A 26,713-nucleotide genomic window follows, 5' to 3' on the forward strand; every position below is an offset into this window, starting at 1 on the left:
GTCCCCACCCCAGCTCTCCCATTGGGGTTTCCCATACACACCAGCTGCCTCGGGGCCCTGCTAATGTGCTATGGAGGGACCCTGCAGGTCACTGGTTTGAATCCAGCCCAGCCAGGATTAGACACTGTTCCCATCCAGGATGGATAAAAATCAACAATTTTTTTTTAAACATAAAAAAAAAAATCAGATTTTTTTTTATATAAATCAGATTTTTTTGATGAAATGCTTTTTGAGGGAAAAATCTGTCTTAAGACAGTTTTAATTTAGATACATTATAGCTCAAAGCTATCTCATCATGGAATAGGGATTAGAAATTCTAATTTTATAGTATGAGACAATATAATCATGTAATGTTTAAGAAAAGTTTTGTAAATGAGTTCCAAAAGTTCATGGATTAGGGACCCAATTTTATGGGGTTCCAGGGGCTTCAGTATAGATTATTTAAGTTAATCTTTCTAATCTACCCAATGGGACTCAGTGCTCAGTCTAGAAGATACCATCAGAGATGCTTAGTTTTGCAGTTCTCAAACTGTGGATTTGCGTCTCCAGAGATAACATGCTTGTTAACAGCAAAAATGTTTTTAAATAAATAAATATGTAGAGATGAGAAATAACAGACCTCAACCCTACTGTCCCTCTGCAAATTTGTGTACACAGAGTCAATCTCTTACCTCTCTCAAAGTGCAAAGTTTCAAAAAGTTCAATGAATAGAAGAAGATTGTTGGGGTAGAATAGATCTGGACAAGAGGAAGTCTGGAGATAAATGTGAGATGGGAGGGACAGGCAGTAGAAACAAAAGTGAAACTGTTTGAGCAGCATATTCCAGAAGTCTTGAGGTCCTTCTGAGCGTAGCCTTCATTGATTTGAAATCTACCATTCCATTCCTTCACTAGAAGGGAAAACGTATAATGGCAGCAGGCCATAAGAGAGACCCAGTTTGGGAATAAGAACCATTCAAGAAATATAGGTTTGCTGATGATGTTTTAAAGCAAGTCACACCAGTGAACTGGTAGAAGTCACTTAAGCACTTGGATTCAGAGACTGTTGAAGTGATAATCTCACTTTTAACAGCAGTAGCTTCTTCTACTGGTGCAGAAAGAATATTTTCTTCCTTTGGACTAATTCATTCCAAACTGACAAAATCGTTTGGGACCTGAAAAAGCAGGAAAGCTTGTTTTTCTTTTCCAGATTATGAACAAACAGGAAAATGAAGGTGAAGGTGACTAAGTTAGCTGCAGAAGCCAATATTTTAGGTTTCTCATGTTGACCTGGCTGACATAGTTGATTTAATTTTTTTTTTAATATTTAATTTAACTATTTTAGTTAAAAATAATTTTAACAAAAACAAACCCGATTTAAAAAAATCTTGAATGTTTTACTAAATTCAAAAACTCAGGTGCTTGTTTTGTTAAAATATTATGTGTTTGCTGTTGAAGAAAAAAATCCAGAATACTTAACGTTGCCGTTTTAGTTAAATACACAGTTTAAGTGTCTGTCTGGTGATGTTCTCTTCCTAATACAGCATGGCAAGAAAATCCTCCACATATTAATGATTAACCTGTTGAATTGGAGATATTTATGAAGTCATTGGGAGGTGAACTATCTGCTTCAATTACCTTTGGCAAGTGAAATAACCAATCAGTCATTTTCTGAGATCGCTCTAAAACTCATCTGAAAAGTTTTCAAAATAAATCACTTTAAAAATGTATAGTGTGTATCTTCTAAAAATGAAACCTACATCTATCTCTGAGTTGTGAAGAATATGTATTAAGGGATATAACAACCAACAAGAATGCACTTTTATGTAGAAAGCCATGATTAAATCGAGTCTTCCTGACTTGATTTAAATCAAATCCGCCCTGTTCCCATCTGACCAATGCTGGGTGGCCCTGAGATGAGATGAGTTTGGTGGTTCTCAGGCCCAGCTTCCATGTCACAAATTCCCCATCACGCTTTGCTGAGTGGGCCAGTTAGCAAGTAGAAGCCAAGAGCTGCCTGAGCCATGGAGAGAGTGTCACCCATTACCCCAGTATCCCCCAACAGGGGTGAAGCCAGCTGGCAGGGCTGGGTCTGTGGGGTGACCAGAGGGCTGTCAGACAGGCACCTCTCAGCAGCACTCCTTCGCCCTCCATCCCCCACAGGCTGAGTGAGGGCTGTGGCTATCCAAATAGCCAAGTGAGCTCAAACTAAGTCATTTCCATACCCTGTCCAATGGCGGGCCCAGAACTTAGCAGCCATGTGTGAGCTCTGCAGACAGCCGATGAATTGCCCACAAGTGCTAGGGAGTTGAAGGGATGCCCCCATGTGTCCTGGAGTCCTCCCAGGGAGCTTGGGGTTTCTAATCCCAGCCCTCTGACCCCTTTTTGTGGCGGTCTCTGTATGACACACCCTCCTCTTATGCCCAGAGAACTGCCCAGGTGAAGGTTAGAGACCCTGCAATTACAAAGAGCAGTCAGGACTCTCCAGGGTGCCCAGCCCCAGCACTCCTGCTCCTGTTCGACAGACTCGGGACACCCCAGCTATGAAAGGCGCCAGCAGCTGGCGAGAAGCTGGGTGGCTGGGACAGCAGAGAACCCAGGATGGAGACTCCAACGTGCTTCTCTGGAGCTTTGGTGAGGATGTAACTGGCTATTTTGCTGCTCCAGCCCTTTCAGTGGTTACTACGTTTGCAAAGAGAAGCCATGTTCCAGCAGGGGCATCGCTTTCTTGGCAGCTGTTTATAATCTCGTCCCCCCCAAGGAGTTCAGGATCACCTGCAGCCTTTACTTTGCCTTAGAGTTCATGGAATGCCAGGGAGGAGGGTCCATCACCGGGCTGAAGAAGTGACGCTCCCCCTTTCACACACCTAGAGACAGCGTGAACGTCAGCCCAGAACCCTGACTCAGGGCAGCAACTGCAGTCGCTGAGCGCAGGGGCTGGTGACGCTCTGCTAGCAGCTCTCTTCCCTCAGACCAGACACCATATTACAGCAGCATCTAGGCTCCAGCTGCGAGCAGGGGCTCATTGGGTCTGGTGGTGCACAGACAGAGCAAGAGCCAAGCTCTGCTCCAACTTGCTGGTGATCTAAATAGACAAGACAAAGGGTGGGAGAAAGGAAGGCTGGGTCTTCCCAGCCAGATGGGTGCTAAGACACAGAGACTTGGTGACTTGACCAGGGTCCCACAGAGAGTCTGTGGCAGCGCTAGGCATTGATACTAGGTACCTTGCCAGAAAGGCCATGCTCTCTCATGTAGCACCAAGGCTCCATGCTGCCTTCTCTTAGTGAGTCTCACCTGGAGGGCAGGAAGCTGAGGGCACATTTGCAAAGCAGCCACGTAGACACTGCACGGTCCTACACAAGCAGTTTCAAAGTGACAAGTGACAGGGAGCAAAACAGGTTTCAAATTAGCCACATGTGGGAGCCGTTAGGATTCCAGAAGGCTATAAACGTACCTGCCATAGTTTGATAGTGATTAAACTGCTGCCGTTGCTGGTAACAGAGACCCACACAGAAGCAAAATTCTCATTAACGGAACGACGCAGTTTCAAACACACGCAGCTACAGCAAGAGAGGCAGGCCTGCTCCAAGCAGGGCTTGTGGCTGGAGCCAGCGACTTGCACTCTGTGACTGTCCAATTAGCATCCCAAGTAGGAGGCTATCACAGTGCCCCTTCTTCAGCCAACCTTTCGCTCCGCTAATGAACTCTGCCAGCAGCTCAGAATCACTAGCACAAAACAGCCTGTCTGGAGGTTTCCCTTTGGTAGCATCTGTGTGAACTCTCAGACGTCGTCATCTCAAAGCAACAGCAAGGAATGTCAGCTCTGCCGAGTTACGGGATTCGCCTGGGCTAGTCCGACAGCAGAACCAGCTGACACCAGAGCATGCATCCACCTGCGTCACTAGGAGTCTTTGCATCTCACTGGGTGAACAGAGTCAGAAGAGAACAAGCACTGGGGACCGGACTGCTGCAGGAATCAGGATTTTAGTAACAGCCCCAGGTTACAGCGAGACCCCACTAGCTTCCCAGGCTTCCGCATACCCCAGTGAACGAGCTGATTTATCCACTTCCTGGGCCTTCTCTATCTGAGAGCTGCCCCGAAGGACACAACTGAATCTCTGGTGACTTGATCAATGGATTATTATCCTGAACCCAAGATGCAGCCAATTCTTCACCCTGCCAGGGCTACATACTAGTTGTTCTACCAGACTGCAAGGTCTGCAGCATCATCCCTTCAGACCCCCATTCTCCTTCACATGGGATCCAAAGACACAGACACTAGGTTCAGTGGTTCTGCCCAGCATGGGAGAGGAGATTGTGGAGCATATCCAGCCTTTAATGCAATCATCTCATCACATCCATATTAGCACAGACATGAACGACAATACGTGAACACATGTTCCATGGAGAGCTCTGTTCCTTCTCCAGCCTTAAATGTACATGTAGGGAAGCTGAGAGCACTGAGCTGCAGCACACAGGAATGAATGTAAACTGAGGAGCAGGCTTGGCACAAAAGCCTGCCCTGAACTCCCAGGTCTCCCACTGCTGCTGTAACCGGGGTTGTTTTAGAAAGGTGGGGAACCCAGAGTCCCCAGTTCTACAACCCACAAGGCCTAGTTTCCAGCCTTTGTGCATCAGCAGCACCAGTGATCTCTGGGCTTGCAGGCCACACAGGGAACGTCCACACTGCAGCTGGAGCAAGCCTCCCAGCCGGGGTGGACAGACTCGCTCCAGCTGGGCTAAAAAGTGTGTGTGGCCATTGCAGCACCAGCAGACCCTCAGGCTAGCCCAAGCCTCCACCGGCGCAGCCACTAGCTCACCCAGCTACTTTGAATCTGTCTATCTGGGCTGGGAGGCTCACTCCAGCTGCAGCATGGCCGTACCCCTCGGCGCTCAACAGCCAGAGGCAGAGGCTGAATATGGTCCAAGTCCTGTAGGCTAAGGGTGCACTTCCAAGGCTTGAAGGGCTCACCAGACAAGCCCTCCCAACAGCAAGGGCCAAGGCAATGCTCAAGGACGAAAGCCCAGCTGTTGGGAGGGAGGTGCTGGGGCTCCTGCCAGGTGCGGTCTCTGAGCCCTGCGCACGGACTATCCAACATTTCCGTTGCACTCTCCGGCTGGTGGATCTCCAAAATCCAATGCCCATCTTCCCTCAGGCTCCTGCAAGGGAGAGCCTTTCCCCTGAGGCCTCCCAGCTGCTGCCACTCTGGAAATGGAACAAGAGAGAGCAGCTCCCCCATTCTAATCCCCCTATTCGTGCCCTTCTCCTCCACTAAGAGCTCAACGTCTGCCTCTCTGCTGCTGCTCACGGCCTTATCCAGCTTCCTGGCTGCCCACAGGGTTCAACACAGGAGCAGCAGAACTGACTTGAGTCTTGCTAATCTCACCCAGCTGCCATTTGCCAGATCAGCAAGCAGCAGCAGCAGCGCGATCTGCCTGCAGACTTGGAAGGAGGCACTGCATCAGCTCTCATCCCAATCCCCAGCGACAGAAACCTGAGCTTTCATTGAAGAGCAAATGAAGTCTTGAAGAAGGCAATGGTTTAGGTCCCCACTCGCTGGGGAAAGTCTTCTATTCATCTGAGTTTACTGTGGCTACCACGAGCACAAACCAGCTCAGGTGAGCCCCGAGGCCTGCTTAAACCATGAACAGGGTTAAAAAAAAAAAAAAAGGCTCTTAACTTCATTGGCTTGATGGCCTCAATGAATCTACAAAAGAAGCCAAGTTTGAAGGAAACTGGTTGAGTAACTTGATGTCGAAGTCAGCACCTTTCAGGAACCATGCAGACTTACTGTCCTCCTCTACTTTGTAGAGTGTGTCCAGCCTTCTGCTGCAGCTCCCTGACAATGTGCAGCTAGCATTTATTTTAGATTTTGAAACCATTTTAAAGCAGGCACTGAGCACCCCTGCGTCCAAGGGAAAACACAAGAGGAACTGAAGGAGGCACAGTGGAATTAGCTGGGCACCAGAGTTAGCAGCCCTGGCTGATGAAAAGTGATATGTGCACTCCAGTGGCCACAGGTGGTTAGGGCCTAGGATTTACATCTGAATTTAGGGGGCACTGGGTGGCTGATGGTGCCATTGTACCACCACAAGTGGCAGTGGGACAAGTGCCAGCTCAGAGGGAAGGGATCTTTGGCAGGAGCAGCCAGGGCCCATCCCTGAGCTGAAGCAAGGGGAGTGGATTGTGGGAGGCAAGGCCGTAGCTGCAGAAATGGTGCTAAGGCAGGCCTGACAGGGCTGAGGTGGTCTCCAGGAAGCCTCACATGGGCAGGAACCCAGACTCAGGAGAACATGGGACAGTGTCATCAGCACCAGCTCAGCCCTACAGCTGCCAGTGGAAGGGGAAAGGCTACCCCACAGGTAGAGCCAAAGCTTGGGAGCGGAAGGTCAGTGCTGGACAGAGGAGGAGGGAAATACAAACTGCTTGCAGCACTCGTCCAGAGGGCCGAGGGGACAGAGAGAATATTGCTCAGCCCCTCTCATCCTCCAGGCCAGCACTGTGACCAGCAGGGTCTTCACCTTCTAATGGGAGTGCCTGCCCTAGGGACACCCACCCACCGGCCGGCCGCCAGACTGGGAGAGGTAGAATCAGGCTCCTGGTACTTGTGGAGCATGTGGGATGGGGGCGCTGCTGTTCTACCCAACACGTCTGCTGCTCCTGGGTAGAGCCGTGACTGAGAAAGACTCAGCAAGGGCACTTGATGGAGCTTCGGGCGATTTGCACATCTGGGTTTTCTGTGAGGACCCTACTCCAGCTAAGCCTGCGTCGCGCCAACCTCAGGAGGTCTGGCTGCAGGTTCCCAGAGGGCCTGCCCACGGGCCAGCTTGGCAACGAGCGGCACTCTGGCACGGAGAGCGTTTTGGTGCGTTATGAACGAGAAAGCTATTCTAAGAGTGACCCCATGCTGGTGAGCGCCCACGCTGAGCATCAATGCCCTGGCATTGTGGAACCAGCATGGCTTCTGTCAGAGCCCTGCAATTCCCCCCCCCCCAGCAGCACCCAGGATTTCTGGCAGGATGGCGCATCCCAGGGGCTCTACTACTGAACATTCCCTCAGCAACACCCACAGCCCTTTGGGATGAAACGCTTTGGATTAAAGAACTTCTGCCCAGCCCATTAACCACAGCTGATTGCTAAGTACGTCACATGGGCAAAGCTATCAGAACTCTGGAGATGGTTAATCCCGGGATGAGAATAAACCTCCCCAGAGATCTGACTCCTGCCTCGTAAATCCCCTAGGAACGAGAAAGCTAAATCTCCTGCTTTTAGCAGATGTTTATGAAAATGAAATCAAGAGGACTCTAGCGTATTAACCCTTCAGGCCCGAGAAGGACTTTGCAGCACAGAACTCAGATCCCAGCCAGCTTGTGCCTGCATCTCTGAGAGCACCTGCACTGACTTTAAAGCTAATAAACTCCACCCTGGCCCTCACCACCTCTGCAGCCCCGGCTCTCCCCACCTCCCCGCAGAGTCCTTGAAGGAAACAGTTGTATCTGAGAGGGATGCCCTTGGTTACTCATTAGCTGACCCCCATTGTTGCTCCCCATGTAAATTTCAACTTGTTTGGTGCTTCGGCATTCAGGGTCCTGGAGCCCTCGCACATTCTGATCCTGACTGCAGCTGTTGCTATAGCCATGTCTCAAAAAAGCCCCTAAACCAGCTAATCTGTCTTGATCCCAACAGCCAAAGAATGCGCCGACCCCACAACAATGCTGCTTTCCTCTTGAAAAAAAATCAACCTACCCCCTTCTCCTCTTTACTGTCCCTAACAGAGCCTGGGAATTCAGTTGCAAATTCACCCTTCCTGATTAGGGCAGCGGAAATAGAATGGGCTTCACAATAGAGCACTCCCCTCCCCCAATAACTAAGGGCAGACAAAATGGGTGTTCCCAGAGAACAAGGAGGAGATGGCCCTACCCTGACACAGTGCAGACAGACTGGGCAAGTTATCATAGAATACCAGGGTTGGAAGGGACCTCAGGAGGTCATCTAGTCCCACCCACTGCTCAAAGCAGGACCAATCCCCAGACAGATTTTTACCCCAGATCCCTCAGTGGCCCCCTCAAGGATTGAACTCACAACCCTGGGCCTATGACCAATTCAATTTATTTCTAACACCTCCCCTGCACCTTGGCTGTCAGCCACACAGGCCTTGTGCAAGGAGCAGAGCAAACTCTTAGCCTGGGAAGAAGGCAAATCACGCTGCTAAGGGGCTCTGGGCCTTACTCCCTGGAGAACACAGATAAGACCACGCTCAATAGGAGGGCTGGGTTATCCCCTCCTCCCAGCTCCCTTCACAAGGGAAGTTGGCGGTTTAGAAAGCAGCTTAAGGGTGGGGCACAATCCTGAACTGTGGGAGCACGTGCATGCGCCAGGCAGGGGGAACTGACACTAGGTAACTGAGTTCCAGCACAAACTGCCGTCGCTAGCTGCTAGGAGCCAGTGAGTCCACTCCAGGGCCACGTCCGCAGCCCTGCCCTGAATGTTATGTCCCTTCTCTGCTCTGTCTAGTGGTGTCCCTCAGACCAGAGCCACGCCTGGACCTGGTCACAGCTCCAGGTCACCAGCACCTCTGGCCAAAGGAACAGACCCTCTATTTTAAAAGCAATTTCCTAGCCCTGCCCCAGGAGGGGAGGAGTGTTCTTGGGGGAAGGGAGCTGCCCATTCCCAGCTGTGGGCGCCAGTGATGGACACAACCGAATTGGTGCCCAGCACCACAGTCCAACTGAGAGCGTTAGCCAGGGCAAGTGGGGCTCAACATGAGCTCAGTGGCACTGGGTGCTGGGGCACTGTCAGTGACAGGCACAGGCGAGGCCCAAGGCAGTGCCTTCATGAGGGAACTCTACAGGAGTCCCCCAGAGGGGATGGGGGCAGCGAGAGCCCTAGTGCAGACAAGGTTCTGGCAGCTCCCAGCCTCTAGAACCGAGGAGAAGGTTTAATGGACTTTGTGGTGGGACACCAGAATGCTGGTGCCCAATCCACAGGGGGGAGAGCTGTCCTTTGCAATGCTTCAGCTCAGACACAGCCTAGATACCTGCTCTGCCCGACCCTCCTCAGTTCCCCATTCAGGACACTTGCAGAAATATTCCCTTGGGTCTGTGGGAATGCCCCAAACCCCTCAGCCTGTGCTCTCAGGCCAGGTTCAGTGACCCTCCGTAGGCACCGAAGTGCCATACTGAATCTCTTGCTGTGCCAACTCACACCAGCTGCGGCTGGACTGGGGCAGGACAGTAGTTGTGGCTGAGTGGGAGAGTTTTGATAGTGTCAAGTGTTAGAGAACCAGTGCTCTGCTCAGACCCAGCTGCTCTCCAGCTATGCTGCTTGCTGGAGCCGCTGGCAGCATGGCAGGCATGGGTCCCCCTGAAGTGGGGCTCTAGACAATAACTGTGAGGACATCACGCTGGCCCCACCAGGAGCAGCAGTGTGTGCATATGTGGTGGGGGGGGGGGCATCTCCCACAGAAGCAAGGGCAGCTGCACAAAGCCTACTTATTCCCCAGGAGCAGCAGTAGATGCCTCCGCCCCTGCACAGAGAGGCAGGAGGTGTACCTCCGATACTTACATCCCAGCTGCACGCTTCCCCTCCTGCCACACCAGGGTTTGCCCTGACTAGGAGAAGGGGTTGAGTTATCTAAACCCAGCCTAAAGTCACCCACTTTCCCTAGTGAAGACAGGAGCAGGGAGCCCTCTGCTGCGGGTTGGCTGGGCCATCAGGGGTTCAGGGCTCAGAGCCAGCACTCCCAGAGAGGAATGAGGCAGGTCACACCACGTCATGCATCTGACGAAGTGGGTATTCACCCACGAAAGCTCATGCTCCAATACATCTGTTAGTCTATAAGGTGCCACAAGACTCTTTACCACTCAGAGCTATTCTCACAGGCTTCACGGACAAACCGCCTCGGTAACACAGAGCTCCTTCTCAAGCCTTTCTTCACAGCCCAGAAGGCCGGAAACTTTGTATTTAGGAAATGACTCCACTGGGATCCCGATTCCAGGAGTGGGGGTCCGAGGCCCTAGCTGGCCCCACCTGCCACCAGGAGCCGAGAGCCATGCTGAGCTCTTTCCTACCCACGCAGCCATCACAGGCCACAGCGACAACACATTACTGCCCAGCTGAAGAGAGCGCCGCAAACCAACCCCAGCTCCATCCCACAGTACATGGCCTGGCAGTCTGAAATCTCTCCAAAGCCTCCACACTCCCGGCAACATAGCTGGCTCCTATGGATTCAGTACGTCCACATCCCAGCATGCAGCAAGGCTGAGCACTATGGGTGATGCACGGGAGTCCCAGCATGCAGCAGCACAGACACAGCTTCACGTGGACTTGCCCAAAGGGGTCTGACACAAAGAGTGCTGCTGTGTGGGCTGCGCTGAACGGTGCTATGATGCACAAAAGAGCCAGCCATTCATGCAATCAGTTTCCTCACTGAGCACACCCCATGTGTGTCCCCATCTGACAAGCCTGAGCCCAGCGAAAAGCTGTTGTCCTAAGCAGTGCGTATTTCTTCCTTCTAGAGCGACATCAAAGCCACTGTTTGGCTCCTGCTGTCACATGAGCAGTCTCCCACAGCTGGTGCTTCTTACCAGCTTTTCTTCCTGAAGAGTCACAAGGTACATTACAAATGACTCTCATACATTTAGGGATTGGACGTCAACACTCTAGAAATCAAGGTTCAGCCTCTAAAAGATTTTAAATTAATTAAGGGAGACATTAAAAAAAGACCAGACAACTTGCAGCCTCTGCCAGGACCTGCTCCAGGCACCAGCACGCCAAGCGCGTGCTTGGGGCAGCATGCCGCGGGCGGCGCTCTGCCGGTTGCGGGAGATCCATCGGAGCCGTGGGACCGGCAAGCGGCAGAGTGCCCCCCGTGGCGTGCCACCGTGCTTGGGGCTGCAAAATGGCTAGAGCCGGCCCTGGCCTCTGCTGACTGGTACCAATCAATCCCCCGACAGAGCCTGGACTTCTGCTGTCAGAGCAGAGGAGAATGAGCGCAGAGTGTGAGCACTATCCAGAAAAAAAGGGTGCCGAGAACATCAGTGACTAGGTCTCAGCCTCTACTGCCTTGGACACCACCCCAATAAACCACATACAGGGGGATCTTCCTGTCTCCCGGCCAGCAGCCATCCTGGAATGCCCCCCTCAGCCTTGGAAAGCGACCCAAAAGTACTGGCGAGTGATTAAAGAGAAATTCAGGGCTGCCACATCATTCCTCCCCGTCATCTCACCAAGGTTAATCTGCCACCATCGTAAACTGCAGAGCCAGGACAACCCAGCACCGCTGAGATGGAAAACATCCAAATACACCCCAGTTTTCTCTCTGGATCTTCCAAACGGGACGGGAGTGTGTGTGTGTGTATCTTTGTAGATTTGAAACAAAAGAATCAGGGGGTTTCTATTATTGTTTTATACAAGCAACGCCTCAGTTGTTATTCACAGACCACATCAATCCATGGAGTAATTGTTGATGGTCCCTGGGAAGCTGGCTGGTAACATGGTCCTGGCTCCTTGGCCCTAGCTGCTTCTACAGCTGTCCAAGCTTTTCACTGCAATTAAAAGGTCTGTGAAAGCAACCAAAAGCACAGACAAGCCAGCCCCGCTGCCCTTAGCATGGGCTTCTGCTGCAGTTAAAGGAGAAGAAATGAAGCGCAAAAAGAACGTTTTCACTCCAAAAAGGACAAAACACTCAGCGCTTTAAAGTCAGCACAAGACACAATCGTTTTCCCGATATGACCTTCCCCATTAGCGATTGATCTAGGTGACCAAGGGCCGATATGGGAGAGGTGTGGTGAGCTCTCTTAAGATGTGGTCTTTGCTACGGTGAAAGCCCTGCTCCGTGCCTAGCCCGGGACTCAGAGACCCTGAGCTCCTGGGGTGGGGAGTAGTCTGATTTAGACGTAAGACAGACATCAAAATGATGTGCTCTTAGCTAGGCCATGCCATAAGAGTAGCAGCATTACCCTTGGCATCCCAGCCAAATCTGCCTCCTTAAATTTCCCCTGGCTACAGGATTTTCCTTCATTTCCTGTTCTAGTTTAAAGAGTACTGTAACTACCCAAGTTAGAATTTGGCCAGGGTGCTTCGGGCTCGTCTACATGGCAAGTCAGGTGCATGAATCTACAGTGCATCAGCTTGCTGTGCAGTAATGTCCTTTGTGGACACTGCTCCAGTGTGGGAGAAGTCCTGGAGCGTGGTTTGGCGACTTGAAAGCGCAGCAGATGGCTGCATTTCTGAGGGAGTGAAGAGAGTCCTATGCAGTTTGCAAAGCAACCTGGGACCTTAGAATGACTGAGTTTCATTAACACAGCACCTGTCTTACTGGGAAGGGACAGCTCAGGGGTTTGAGCATTGGCCTGCTAAACCCAGAGTTAAGAGTTCAATCCTGGAGGGGGCCACTTAGGGATCTGGGGCAAAAATCTGTCTGGGGATTGATCCTGCTTTAAGCAGGGGGTTGGACTAGATGAGGTCCCTTCTAACCCTGATATTCCAGCACCAACTGTATCTACTCTCTTTCTCTGGTATGGTACATGGCCTCACCCAAACCTACCAGCATCTAACAGAAGTCACTGTCTTGAACCAACAGCTGCAATGTTCAGGGCTATCCCAATCTCAAAGCACTGATATTTACAAATGACAAGAAACCAGCTCTTCTAGGAGGGGTGTGCTTGGCAGGACAGCAAGGGTTAGTGCCCACAAGGCCAGATTTTCAGAGTTCAGCCCCCAACCTGCACCCAATGCACTGAGCTCCTCTGAAGAATCTGGCCCCAATGGTTCACTGCTAGAAAGCTCAAGATCAGATCCTGGAAGTGTTTAGGAGCAGAAGTTTGATCATCTCATCCTAGACTTCTATAATCTACATCCCAAAACTATTGCATAATCCAGCCCAATTAGCCCATGGCAAGAGTTGTCTATGTCTAGATCAACAGGGGGTGCTATGGGTCAGGACTGAGGTGCACTGGCAATGCATAATGGGATCTGCACAGCACTTGCCTACACAAATTACTTTACTTGGGGCAGAGCTTGCAGGCTGCACTTTCATCAGCACTAGATTCCCTTCGGGTATTTTTGAAGACATCAATAAATAAATACAACGAGCTGCAAGGACAATCAAACCCAGAGATGTAACACAGTGAATAACCTCAGAGGCCAAGGGATGGACTGTGATTTCAAAAGGAGACTGGTTTGGAAAGAAAAGATTATTGAGAACTGGCAGCATTTACAATGAATGACACGCTTGTGTCTTGATGCTCACAAACCACCGTTCTGCATGATTTTTGTTGTTGTGAGAGCCCCGTCTTCCCCTATATCTTATCTAAAAAAACATGCAAAACCTCTTGCAAATAATACATCAGCCTAGAAGTTGCAGAGGAAGATGTACCAGTTCCATCACATTAAGATGTGACTTTATAAACATGCATGCCAGTTCATTCTAACAGGTTTGCCTACAGACTCTGCGCTGGTCATTGTACCGTCTATCTGGATTGCTTCCTACACGCAAACATTAGTGAACTACTGCAAACTCCTGAATGTTTGCTCACATACATACAGCTGTACCAGAGAGTCACTGCTTGTCCTCTGAATGCCAGGGCTGCTAGAGCGAATCCATCAGGTCTTTTTGATAGAGAGAAAGTTATCCTTCAAGATTAACAGTGCTCCTCTCGGGCTTGTCATACACAGAATAGAAGCACTGATACTAGTGAGAGCAACATCTGGAGTGTAGACTAACTCCGTGCTGAAATCATTTTAATTGTTGAGGGTCTTGGGGGGAGTGAGGGATGGGGAGGATGGTGGCAGAGGAATGCTGCTTAGACTACATGTCACTCAATCTCATCATCCCCCCAGATCCCCTCCCCCTTGCATGTTCCTCTATTTATGGTAAACGACTGGCCCTGGTTGGAATAATGACCTGGTTTCCAGCTTTGTTTCAAGCACTACATTTCAGACTCGCCTCTGGTGCTGGTGGAGCACTTGCTCCCGGAAATGACAGGGTTGGAGCTAGGGCTGGCCAGAAAACAATAATTATGTTTTGCAAAAAATGTTGAGGTTTCAGCATTTGTTTTCCTTCTTCGTTGGAACAAAAAACAGACCATGTCAGAGCAGGGAACTGAATGTGTATTTCTCCCTTTCCCCCGACTCAGTATAAATAATGAAATATTCATTGAGCCAGAGAGACAGACTCTAGCCCAGGGGTCGGCAGCCTTTCAGAAGTGGTGTGCCAAATCTTCATTTCTTCAGTCTAATTTAAGGTTTTGCGTGCCAGTAATACATTTTAACATTTTTAGAAGGTCTCTTTCTATAAGTCTATAATATATAACTAAACTATTGTTGTATGTAAAGTAAATAAGACTTTTAAAATGTTCAAGAAGCTTCATTTAAAATTAAATTAAAATGCAGAGCCCCCTGAACCGGTGGCCAGGACTTGGGCAGTGTGAGTGTCCCTGAAAATCAGCTCATGTTCCACTGTCAGCACCCGTGCCATAAGTTGTCTAGCCCAATGGTCAGGACACTCAGCTCGGCTGTAGGAGACTCAGGATCAAGTCCCTGCTCTGAACTGGGCAAACTCAGCTCAGGCAAGTGTCACGACAGCTGCACTCCTGGCTATTCTGGGGTGCGCGTCTGTCTACCTATCTGTCTGAAACTCCATCCTGGACCTGAGAAAGCTTTGGCAAAAACCCAGAGGCTCCCAGGAAGTTTTCATTTTGACTAATTGGGCTTTTCTGGCTGATGAGCTCTAGGAGGCACTGATCTTGCTACTTCCTCTAGTGGGTGGATTCAGTCACTTTTGCTCTCAGTATCATCTCTTTTAAAAGGAGACAGGCTCCCCTTGAGGGAATCGCAGAGATAGTGTAAAGGGGGCCTCCTGGCTCCTGAGTTCACACATCCCCCTAGAAATGCTGCAGAGCCCCGCTGCTGCTGCCACTCAAGCTGCAGTGACACTGTTGGCAAGATGCAGCCAGTGGGAGAACTGCTGCACTCTGTACTGCTGAGAGCAGCCAGTGTCTTTTCCAGCCTGAGAATTGACAAGGCCAGCGCAGCCGCTGTCACTGGAAATTGGTTGGTGATGATCCAGTGATGGTAAATTCAGTAAAAAAGGGTGACAAATCAAGGGCTTGAAGTGGGGACATTTAAATGTCAATGGCTTGGATTTTGGGGGGTGGAGGATCAGGAGAAGAGAGTTGCCTTGATTCCACCACTCCAGGCCTCCTCCCATGACCCACACCCTACAAGAGCCTTTATCACACCAGGACCCACCCTTAGGGCAGTGCTGGTAGAATGGTGCCCTGCGCTGGCAACCCTCCTTCCTTGCCAGCAAAGAAGCACAGGACTGCCTGGGGGCAGGGCACATTGCCCATGGCACCGCACCAGCCAAATCCTTCCGCCTCTTGGTGATTTTACAGTCAGCAGCCCAAGCGTAGGAAAGGTGCTCAGTACCAATGGCCAAGGGAGGGACAGAGCCAGAACAGCCAGCTCCCTGGGACAGACGGGCGGCCTCACAGGCAACTCCCTGGGACAGACGGGCGACCTCGCAGGTGGGACTTGGAGGGAGCTGTTTCTACTGCCACTGATCCACAGCGTGACCTGAGACAAATCCCTTCATTGCCCCATGACTCAGTTTCCTCACCTGCACAAGGTGAGCATTGACAGGCTGCGCACAGGGCCCCATCCAGCCTGGCCCAGGCTCAGCGAAGACGGTGATGGGCGCCAGGCAAGAACTAGGTTCGGTACGCAGGGAACAGAGCAGCTGCACGGGGCTGCCAGACAAGCCCAGCGCCCGCTGTTCCTTGTGCCCACTCAGCTAGCACAGGAGACGGGGAGGTCCCACTCGCTGCAGCCACTGCCCGGAGCAGAGGGACTAGGCTGGCGGCAGCTCTCGGCTTCCCCCGAGCCCACAGACCGGAGGCGCAGCCCGGAGCTCGGCTGGGGCGATCGCCGACACCAGCCCAACTCAGGGCAGCTTTGGATGCGGCGTTCAGGACGCGGGAGAGGTGCCCAGCCCGGGCCGGGGAGCTGCACCCGGCGGGCCGGGGGCTCCGGGCCCCTCCCCAGACTCAGGGCGCACGAGCTGCTCCGGCGGGGTCTTACCGAAAGTTGGTCCCACCAGGGCCGGCACCAGACACAGGAGGCTCCGCAGCAAGAGCAGCCGCCGCCGCATGGCCCCGTCCTTCCAGGGCCACATCCCGAGGGGCAGGGCGAGCCGAGCCGAGCCGAGCCGAGCCGGGAAATCCTCAGCTCCGTTGATCGGGCGGGGCGCAGAGAGCGCCAGGAGCCGGGCGGAAAGGAGGGCGCACAGGAGACCCAGCAGAGGGGCGCGCGTGGTGGGGGGCGAGGCGCACAGGGGTGGGGGGGAGGACCTGAGCCCGGGGGCTGCTGATCGGTCCCGGGGCCGGGTGGGAGGGGGCGGTGCGCACTGGGGGGACTCGGAGGGAGGGAGGGGGGCGCGCGCACTGGAGGGGGGACTCCGGGTGGGGGCAGGAGATTAATTCATTCTTTCGCTGCCAGCCCCGTTCCCGCCCCAGGATCCGCTGCTCCGGGGGCTCCCGGCGATAATCCACCGCAGAGGCGCAGCCGCTGCCCCCAGCTCAGCCCGCGCCCGAGCGGCTGCAGCGCCGGGAACTTGCTCCAACTCGGCTGCCCCGGCCCATTGTCAGGCTGAGCCCTCCCCCGCCGCCTTAAAGAGACACCGACCTGGCGGGCAGGAGCGGCGCGCTGGGAGGGGCGGGGGCTCCGCCTGCAGGGGCGGGGGGGGGGTCTGTTCTCCTCGCCGCAGGGCCAACCCGGAGCCTGCTGAGCCCAGCGAGGCGCCGGCTCCTGGGTGTGTGTGAACAGCCCCCCACTTCCACCCCCCAGCGCGCAGGGGCAAGTCAGGAGCGCCGGGAGCCGAGCAGGGGGCGTGAGCTGCAGCATAGGGGCGGTTCGGCCTCTGGGCCCCCTGGGGCCGGGGTATCCTACACACCCCAGGGGTGCACCAGGGGCTTGGCGCCCCGGGCACGCTTGGAGACCGCGCCTGCTTTGCGCACGAGGCGAGGAGCCTCCCGGGCACACGGGCATTTGCATCTCAATGAGCGAGGCCAGGCGGCAGCCCGGTTCCCTGTGCACACACGGGAACCCCCTGCCCTGCAGAGCTGCTGCTTCCTCTTTGGCCCAGCCCCGTGCCAGGCTCCCCAGCTGATCTCCCCACGTGCGCCTTAGCCACAGTCTGTGCCAAGCGAGCCTGGCACCGGGGCGGACAGCAGCTCCAGCGGGGAGGTTCCTGTCCTTGATTAATTCGCTCCGAACCAGCGCGATCACTTTTTAAACGTGTCACCGCAGCTCCTGGGCCCTTTGGCTCTGCCAAGCGATGGATTGGCCTTTGATGCACCCTTCAGTGGCAAGAGGGCAGCGACAGATCGCCCAGCAAGGAGACATACTAATGGCAGGTTCTCACAGCGATAAGGAGAACGTTTTCCCGCAGCTTCTCACCCTAAAATGAAGGGCAAGAGTGATGGAGAGGAAGCGAGGAGCTCTTAATGGAGGGAAGCAAAGATGAAATCTGTTGCAGTGCTGCCTGGCTCGACTACAGAGATGATGGTGACATTCATCAGCACAGGAGAGCAGACAGTTCATTCATTCCTCCTCTGCTGCCAGCCCTGCCTAAGAGATCCTGCTGCAGCAAAGCCGCTGTCTCGGAGGCAGACTGAAAGAGATGGAGATGGAAATGGCCCTTTGTAGTACAACATTCTCTGCGGGTTTTGAGCAAATAATTAAATATCCAACAATGGGTGAAACTTGCACGGAATAGATGTTCATCCCGGAGCCAAGAAAGTGCTGAAAAGGCAAACCTGCTATGGGGCACCAGCCTGGCGGGGGGTATCGGGTGCTGTGACAGCTTTACACCCTGGCTTGCTAGCAGCAATTGAAAATTAACTCACATGCCGCAGCAGTTGGATGAGTGACCTCAGGCCACATCAATGGCCCAAGACCCCCTGTTCTCAGCAGCCCTTGGAAGCCCCTGGGTGTTTGTGAGGCTCTCAGATACTACGGGCAGGAGCATGTGGAATGCGTACATGGAAGTGAGTGTTACCGTGGGCCCATTTCCAGCACTATGGAAGGGTCAAGAGCATGGTTTGATGTTCAGACAGGCTGTAGGTGAGCTGACTCTGCAGCATGCACACTCCTGTTGGAGAGTGATGACTGCCCAATATGAATGTTACCTTCTATAGCTATGCAGCACCCTAATCCAAAGGTTCCACTTCTCCATTGCATCCAAGTGAGCCAGTCAGGGCTGCCTACCCACCCTTGGAGAAAGCTAGGGCTGTGCAGGGTCAGCGCTGGTGTAAACTCCTTTATGTGAGTCAAGGTGGCTTTAGCAGAACCCAGAATCCAGCCCTTGATGTAAGGAGCTCCTGCACTTAGGGGCTTGGGAGAGAGGGATAGCTTAGTGTTTGAGCCTTAGCCTACTAAACCCAGGGTTGTGAGCTCAATCCTTGAGGGGGCCATTTAGGGAACTGGGGTAAAAATCTGTCTGACAATTGGCCCTGCTTTAAGCAGGGGGTTGGACTAGATGACCTTCTGAGGTCCCATCCAACCCTAATCTTCTATGATTCTACAGTCTGGGTCCTGAACAAGGCAGCATTTAGGGCTTGTTTCCCAAACCACCCTTCCCACATGCTCTGGATTCTCATTCCCTCATTTTTCCTATTCTCTCTGCATCCTCACTGGTGTGCACTAGTCCCAGATTAGCATCTTCTGCAAGATTAATTCTTGTGCATCCTACTCCCTCTTCCTGATGACCAAGGAAAGCATTAAGCAAGAGCCAGAGCTGTTGTGACCTTGAGGCACCTCTCCTCTGCACGGGAACTCCTGACTCCGTACACTGCTTTTGTTCGGGGTCTTTGGGGCAGTTTTCATTGTACACAGCTGTGCTCATACCCAAGCCCTCCTCGGGGGGTTGGTGAATTCACAGACCAGCGCTGTCCGAGCGGCACTGCACAAACATGAAAGAAAACACGTTCCCAGTCCAACAAGCTCCCAGTCTGAACCAGTCACAGGAAGTGGCATTCAGACACATACAGTGACACACAGGCCGAGGCGCACTGGTCTCCTACCTGTCCTGATTCTTTTCTTCTTATTGAGATTTTTTTTAATTCCTCCCAATTTTCCCTCCTGAAATCCAACATCCATGTACAGCGGCATTCTGTGAAATAATTCCTTACTGCATTGAGCACCAGTATCGGTGAGTAAGCGGTGGGAACAGTCTTCTGTCCCCTCCCCTTCTCACTGTGAGGAGGAAAGGGCAAGGTGGCTTCCTCCTTTTTCTGGGTCAGAACGCTGCCCTCCACGGATCCTAAGAACCTCTTGATTGTGCATGTCGGACTGTATTAGTTGCCCAACTGTTAGCACAGCTAGTTCCCCAGGAGAACATGTGTCCTGTGGTTCTCTCACTCTGTCAGACCTGGTGCAGATGCTGTCTGTAATTCCTCCTTGCCGCTGAATCCCTTGTATCATTATCAAAAGCATTTCATTACCATCTGCTGGCTTAGTAGATACTTTGGAACGAAAGTCTCACTCCTCTGCCTCTGTTTCCATGCCCCTGCTCTCCCCCCCGCAGAGGTTTCATGCCCATAATGGGTGTTGCTGTCCTTTAGATCCGCTTCTAGCTCTTGTTTGCTTCCCACACTCCTGCCATTTGTGTGCATGCGCCTAAGTCCACTGACACACCTGTTCTTATTATTTATTGAACTTGTTGCAGAGTGATGTCATCTTGAGTCTCATCTGGTATGTTGGTATGTTTGGTATGCTGGGTTATCTGATCTAAACATCATCTTTAATGCCCCCTTTCCTGTCTGGTTTACAGCCCGCCCAGTTAGCCCTGCAGGCTCTGACTGTAACCCTTCTGCATAAACAGTGACCCCCCACTCCGAACAGCAGACACACATCACTCTGTGAATCCAGAGCGCCCACATCACTGCACCATTGCTGCAGCCACCGATTGTTCTCCAGTATCAGCCGTCCTTTGGCACTTGCCACTCCTGTCTTTACTTCCCCTGCAGCTATTACTGATTGTCCTAAAACTCCCTTCATTGGGGGCGGGGAATGAGTTGTTTCTACATGATCTATAATAAGCATGAATTTCCCAGCATCCTCCAAGATAAGCTTCATCCTCCTCCTCCTCCTCATATTTCCTGCCTGGTTCTCCATTATGGAGCCACTGATCAGAATCGTTGGCTGTTTCTTCCTGGGGAATTAATAAATTCCGGTGGGACTTTCTCAGCCTGATCCCTGCTCATCTTGTCAAGGGAGGGGCCCGACAGCAGGCTTCTAGGCTCCACACACATTTCACTTTGGTTTTTCCAGCTCCTCTTGGTGTCCCTCAATGCCACAGTTCTCCATCCTTTCTCCTTGTGCACATCTAACCCAGCTGAGATCCTACCTGCCAAGCACCTCCATGCTTCCCATAGTCTGCCTCTATTGGTATCTTTCACCTGGCATTCCCTGTGCCAATGGGGGCAGCTGCATCTCTGGGGGCTTTCCCTCTGTGGAAGGCAGGGAATGCTTGGACTGCTGTCTTCCCAGAGGCCTCTACCCGGGGAGGGCAGATTTGACTTATGGCCTGGGAGGCACCAATGGGCCCCACCAAACAACTGGCAGTGCCACTGTATCCTCCTCCACACAGACCTGCTGCTGCCAGAGGTCCTATGCCTGGGTTCCACTGCCCAAAGCCAGTCAAAAGCAGCAGTGACTCGAGCCAGATCACTACAAGCAGGTCTATAAAATCATGAGCTTCCACAGTCAGACACACACAGACCCAAATCTCCACTTTGCCGGGGCAGAGCAAGTCCTACCAGACGTGTTCAGAGAGTCTCAGATTAGCCAGAAGGGACCATCTAATCTGCCCTCCTGTAGGACACGGGCCAGAGACCTGCCCTGACTTAATTCCTAGAGTGTATGTTAATGCTAAGGCCAGTCAGTCAGGCTACAAGTGACTTTACTTGGCATTGTCGTGTGCTGCAACGTTGTTTGCTTGTGTCCCAGTGGCACTCAGAATGGTAAGGAATTCTTACAGAGATGTCAAAAATATCCAGTGACTCCCAGTGTCACCCTTCAGCCCAGATGCCGGCCTGATCAGCACAGGCAAGGGCTGCTTGTCTAATGCCAGTAGGAAATGACTTCTGGAAACTATGTTTTAATCCCCAACCAACCTCGCCATGTACCTGGCCCTCCCCAGGGGAGACACCCCGGAGCTGGGGCTGTTCCATCTCTAGTTCTGATCAGCCTGCATCACAAGTGCTGCTTCCTCTGCTCGCTAGACCTTGACTGTGTCAAAGCCGTGCTGAGTGGCCGCCCAGTCGGGTGTGTAATTTAATTGTTCAGCAGCCAGAGAACATGTTGGCTGCTTTAATTCGTTTAAGATAGAAACAAAGTAAAGTGTTTGGCTGCCTCCAGGACCCCTTCTGCAGCTTCCTCCTCACTGCTCAGGTCGTGCTAGGTGACCTGCCGGGAATCAATAGCAGCAAGGGCCAGGTTCAACAGGATGTCTGGGGTCCCTGCTGCAGTGAGGCGTTTGGCCTGAGCCCCCATCTGGAACCCCATTCACACTGCCACTCTAGGAATTAACTTTGAAGCACCCTGCTGCACTGGGGGAGAGTGCTCCTGGGGCCGAAGAACTCTGGACGCAGCCAGTTTGGTTTGGGAAAAAGAAACAACCCAGCCAGCTGGCTGGGCCCCCCAATGCATTGACTGCTAGCAGGAGCCCTCCCCCACCACTCCATCCAATCCCACCTCGGGCAAGTGTCCCCAGGAGCAAAGGGACAAAGGAGCTCCAGCCTGCTGATACTGGCTCCATCTGGTCTTCTCTGGCCTGCAGCTACCCGTGGACAGTTCCCCTCCAGTTTGCTACAACCACTTCTCTGCTCAGCTCAGCTCCCACTGCCAGGTCCCGTCCGGTTGGACAATGGAGTCCAAGATGTTTAATCAGAGTGTCGGTTGCCAGAGCCAAACTCAGACTCCACAAGAAATCACCATTCTTCCTACTTGCCATGTTGGGCCCAGCTACCAGCTCAGGGTGGCTCAGCTTCCCTCTGAACAAGCGCCATGAATTCTCACCCTCGCATACATCTGCAGCTACACAGCCCGGTTAGTGGGACACATGGAAATTCAAGACGGTGCCGCTGGGCATTTTATGGGACTCCTCTGAAGTGCAAGCAAATTATACCTGGCAGCAGGTAGGACGCACCCTTCAGTTCTCTCATTTCATCTACAGAAGGCGCCAGAGAGCTTCTGTTCTCACCCAGCTAGCTTACACCTCTACATACGCCTGGCCTGCTCACCCACTCAGACTCTTCCTGGACTCCCACTGCTGCTGGCCTCTGGAGCACAAATTAGCAAGCCAAAAATTCTGTGGTTTAAGACACCACTAATTAAAGGAGAGGCACCCACAGACCTTTTCAGAGGCTTCTTTAATTGAGTCACAGTAAAGGGGAACTGTCTCCTAAGAGCCTGAACCCATCCTCTTTCTCTCTCTTGCTCTCATCCTTTCCCACTTGACAGACATTGATCTTTTTCCTGCTCTGTTTGTGGAGCACAAGCCAGCGTGTCTCTGCTCCCTTTAGTTCCATAGTCCAGGACTATGACAGAGCCAGTGTGGGACCAGCATCTGTGAGCGTACGCCAGCTAAGCTGCTGCATCTCTGGCAGCACAGCCCATGATTCTATAGGCCCTAAAAAAGTGCTGCTTTGGGATTGTTTCTAAGCTTCTCCAGGAGCAAGCAGTGAGCAGAGGCTCTAGCACATGCTGACAACAGACATACTAAGAGGGAAGATGGAATTGCAGGAAATGAAGAATATGAAGAGCATTAACATAAACTCTGTTGCTCAGTTAAATTGAAACCCTGTCCTGGAGACCCACCATGTAATCCGACTGCCACCCATTGCCCCTTCCCTTGGGTATTCTATACATCACTGCTGGCTCCTCAGCTGAATCAGGCACCTGGCACATGGGCAGATGTCAAAAATCCTGGAAACCCTCAACTAGGATTCCTACCGTCTAGCTCCAAGGAAAGATTATTCCAGTAACACTGGCTGACCTGTCTGCCCAGCCCGTTCCTGAGGCAGATTTTACATACAGCATGAGCTAGCATCACTCTCAAGGCTTGGAGAGCACTAAGTTCATCAGATGAGATTTTATCCATCCCATAAAAAGAGACATCAGCGTTTTCCACCTAAACTAATATTGCTAAATGCACAGCCTCCTTGACCCAGCTTAACGCTAAGCCCCCGAGGGATACAGCTCACTATTCCCTCCGTCTGGCTGAGTCAACTCAGCCCAAAGGGAGGGCATTCCTGAGTGCTGCTCTGCCTACACGTCCTGCCAGCACCTTTAGCAAGTTGGTATAAAACAGAGCGAGAGAGAAGAGGCAGAAATTTTAGAAGGAATGACGAGAGACAGGAATTAGTTTGTTGCGGCTCCAAAGACAGAAAACCTAAGGAGGTATTAACCTTCCCAAGCGGGAATTCCATAACTGGATCATTGTCACTTGGGATGTGTGAAGCTGGTTCTATTTTACAGAAACTCCAAAATTGGATTCCCACATGGCAACGCTCTGAACCATCTTCTATGCTTCCGTTCTTCTAGTCCTTCCAACCTGGTGTCTGGCAAAGACACTTCGCTCCCTCAGGACACCAGACAACACCCTGACCTAGAGAGCACTCTCTAACTATGGAAGGAGGTAATCAGATACCTGGTCCAGTGCCAACATTCTCATTGACTTTCCAAGATCCCAGGTACCAGGTTCCCCTTCTGGTCAGGAAGTCATTTGTGTTACAAGGTGGGATGGGCCCAAAGTCTGGGGACCACTGGAGACTTTTTCCGGGGCGTAAACCAGCTCACAATCAGTTGTAGTCTGCCTTCATGGACTTCTCTATGTAACTACAAGTCAGAAACACCCTAGATCATTTGCTGATCAAGGAACAGCATTTAGTAGAAACACTTCAACAGGCACTGAGCTCACACAAGCTATCACCATGGCTGAGTTTCTTCACTGAGAACTCTTGTGTGTATATATCCCACGTTCCAAACACTGACTCCAGAAGTTTCAAATTCCTCTTATGGGTAATCAGTGGCAGAAACCAATTCAACAGTCCTCTGAAGTCTCTATCTGCAACTTCACACTGCACAGACTTGATCATTTCCCTCCAATTTTGAACAAAATGAAGCCAGATCTACATTAAAAATGCTTCTATGTCATTATCAGTCACCTCGACTCATATTGTCTAGGCAGCTGCGGTCCCATATGCCTGTTCTGGACATTGAGCCACCATTTCATACATCCCAAGTTGGCAAAGGACTCGGAGAAAACCCCTAGTCAATGGGCATTTTGTCACTGGGCCAAGATTTCACCCTCTATGTACATTCTGGAAACAACCCACAGGACCAAATCTCTGGCACAAGGTTAGGATACAGAACTTGATGACTACGGTGGATTGAAGGTTATCTGCAGTCTACTGACTGTACCTACAAAGGCCACATTACCGAGATGGGAAAATGGAGTCAGCCTTACTGTAACTTGCTAAGAGCAAAAGCACCATAACAACCCCAGGCGACAAAGTTTTGCTAAACTAGAGGCCTAGATGTACGTGTCTTGGGACGTTACCACACGGTAACTCCATTGCCGTACTCAAGAGATACCTGCATTGTGTTCCAGCCAATCAATCTGCTGTGCAAACTATTGCTAGTATTTGGTATTGAAATCTATAATGCAGATTAGCTGAATGTAAGGGAAAGTCTTCTATTGTCACTTCTAATTCCTGTGTTAAATATGATGGATTTGTAGAAGACAGATCAAATTTGGTAGTCATGGATTCTTAGCATCTTAAAATATAATATAACTCCCTGTTCCTTCTACTTCTGTTCTCTGATAGAATATTCAGCAAGTTCTGATCATCCCCTAAATGTTTCTATATTTGTATATCCCAAATGCAATACAAAAATCTATCCCACCTGTGGCAGTTAAATATGTGGCAGCATTTCCCCTTCAAAATACACCGCTACCTTGATATAACGCCACCTGATCTAACAAGAATTTGGATATAACGCGGTAAAGCAGCACTCCAGGAGCGCGGGGCTGCGCACTCCAGTGGATCAAAGCAAGTTCAATATAACACGGTTTCACCTATGACGTGGTAAGATTTTTTGGCTCCCAAGGACAGCATTATATCGAGGTAGAAGTGTATAGGGAACACTGCAGATGCCACAGTGAGGTCAAACACCATAGCATGGTAATTGTTGATTTGTTTTGCAAAATGCTTACTGTGGCATGCTAAATTCTCAATTCAAAAACACAAATATACCCTCATTAGACATCACACGGGCCTGGGAGAACTTTAGAGTGCCCTGTAGAATTTGGATCAAGAAAAAGAGGCAGCTAATTAGCATAGTTAACACCACAATCTCCTGACTTTTAAATTCTAATCAGAAGAGCCCCAACTTGCTCCAGCATAATCTATCCTCTCCTGACTATCCCTCATGAATAGAATGGTTATGTATGTGAATCTTTGAAAGCACACCAGGGGATTGTTGCAGGGGATTAATGTTAGATGGGCACCGTTCAGCCTGAAAAAACACATCTCAACATCATCCTGATTCAGATCTAAAAGGCATTAGGGAGCCCTTACTGGATTTGCATAAATCACGGCCATATTTCTCTAACATTCATAATTACTAGGATGGAGCTGAGTTGCCTCGAGGGGTGGGAGAAATCCTTGGATGGGGGTTCCAGAACCCAGGGCGTTAGCTTTTTAGCACTTCTAAGTCCTGCTGGGTGGGGAGCAGATTTCTGTGTTGCACAGAGCCAAATGCCCTCTGAAAAATTACTAGACCCATAAATATCCAAAACCATTAGCAGAGCCATCAAGCTCAACCAGGTGTTATGGACTTGATGTAGGGGTCATTGGGTGAAGTTCTCTAGCCTGTGTTCTACCGGAGTTCAGACGAGATAAGCCCAATGGATCTTCTATGAATCTAGGAAATAGCACTGGAGGCATGGGCCACAATTTTCTAAAGTGTCTAAATGACTAAGGGCTGAAGTCCCATTTTCAAAGGTGACTCTGGCATGAAAGAGTCTAATTGTCATCGACAGTTAATGGGACTCCTAAGTCATTTGGGTATGCTGGAAAGTTTTACCCATGACCATGGCTTGGATGGTGTGGACTGCATCCTCAGCAAGTTTGCAGATGACACTAAACTGGGAGGAGAGGTAGATACACTGGAGGGTAGGGATAGGATACAGAGGGACCTAGACAAATTAGAGGATTGGGCCAAAACAAACCTGATGAGGTTCAACAAGGACAAGTGCAGAGTCCTGCACTTAGGACGGAAGAATCCCATGCACTGCTACATACTAGGGACTGAATGGCTAGGCTGCAGTTCTGTAGAAAAGGATCTAGGGGTTACAGTGGACAAGAAGCTGGATATGAGTCAACAGTGTGCCCTTGTTGACAAGAAGGCTAATGGCATTTTGGGCAGTATAAGTAGGAGCACTGCCAGCAGATTGAGGGACGTGATCATTCCCTTCTATTTGGCATCGGTGAGGTCTCCTCTGGAGTAGTGTCCAGTTTTGGGCCCCACACTATAAGAAGGATGTGGAAAAATTGGAAAAAGTCCAGCGGAGGGCAACAAAAATGATTAGGTGGCTGGAGCACATGACTTATGAGGAGAGGCTGAGGGAACTGGGATTGTTTAGTCAGCAGAAGAGAAGAAT

At 51.2% G+C, this 26,713-nt stretch overlaps 2 protein-coding genes across 2 annotated transcripts in view; one reads left to right on the plus strand and one right to left on the minus strand.

Annotated features, from left to right (window-relative positions):
- ROBO4 (roundabout guidance receptor 4) overlaps positions 1-26,713 on the plus strand; it is a 381,615-nt gene that overhangs the window by 213,352 nt on the left and 141,550 nt on the right. The gene's annotated exons all lie outside the window — the stretch shown is intronic.
- Positions 1-26,713, minus strand: part of ROBO3 (roundabout guidance receptor 3) — a 216,354-nt gene that overhangs the window by 120,658 nt on the left and 68,983 nt on the right. The gene's annotated exons all lie outside the window — the stretch shown is intronic.

This window comes from Chelonoidis abingdonii, chromosome 18 (genome assembly GCF_003597395.2).
Source record: "Chelonoidis abingdonii isolate Lonesome George chromosome 18, CheloAbing_2.0, whole genome shotgun sequence".
In the NCBI taxonomy this organism is placed as follows: Eukaryota; Metazoa; Chordata; order Testudines; family Testudinidae; genus Chelonoidis; species Chelonoidis abingdonii.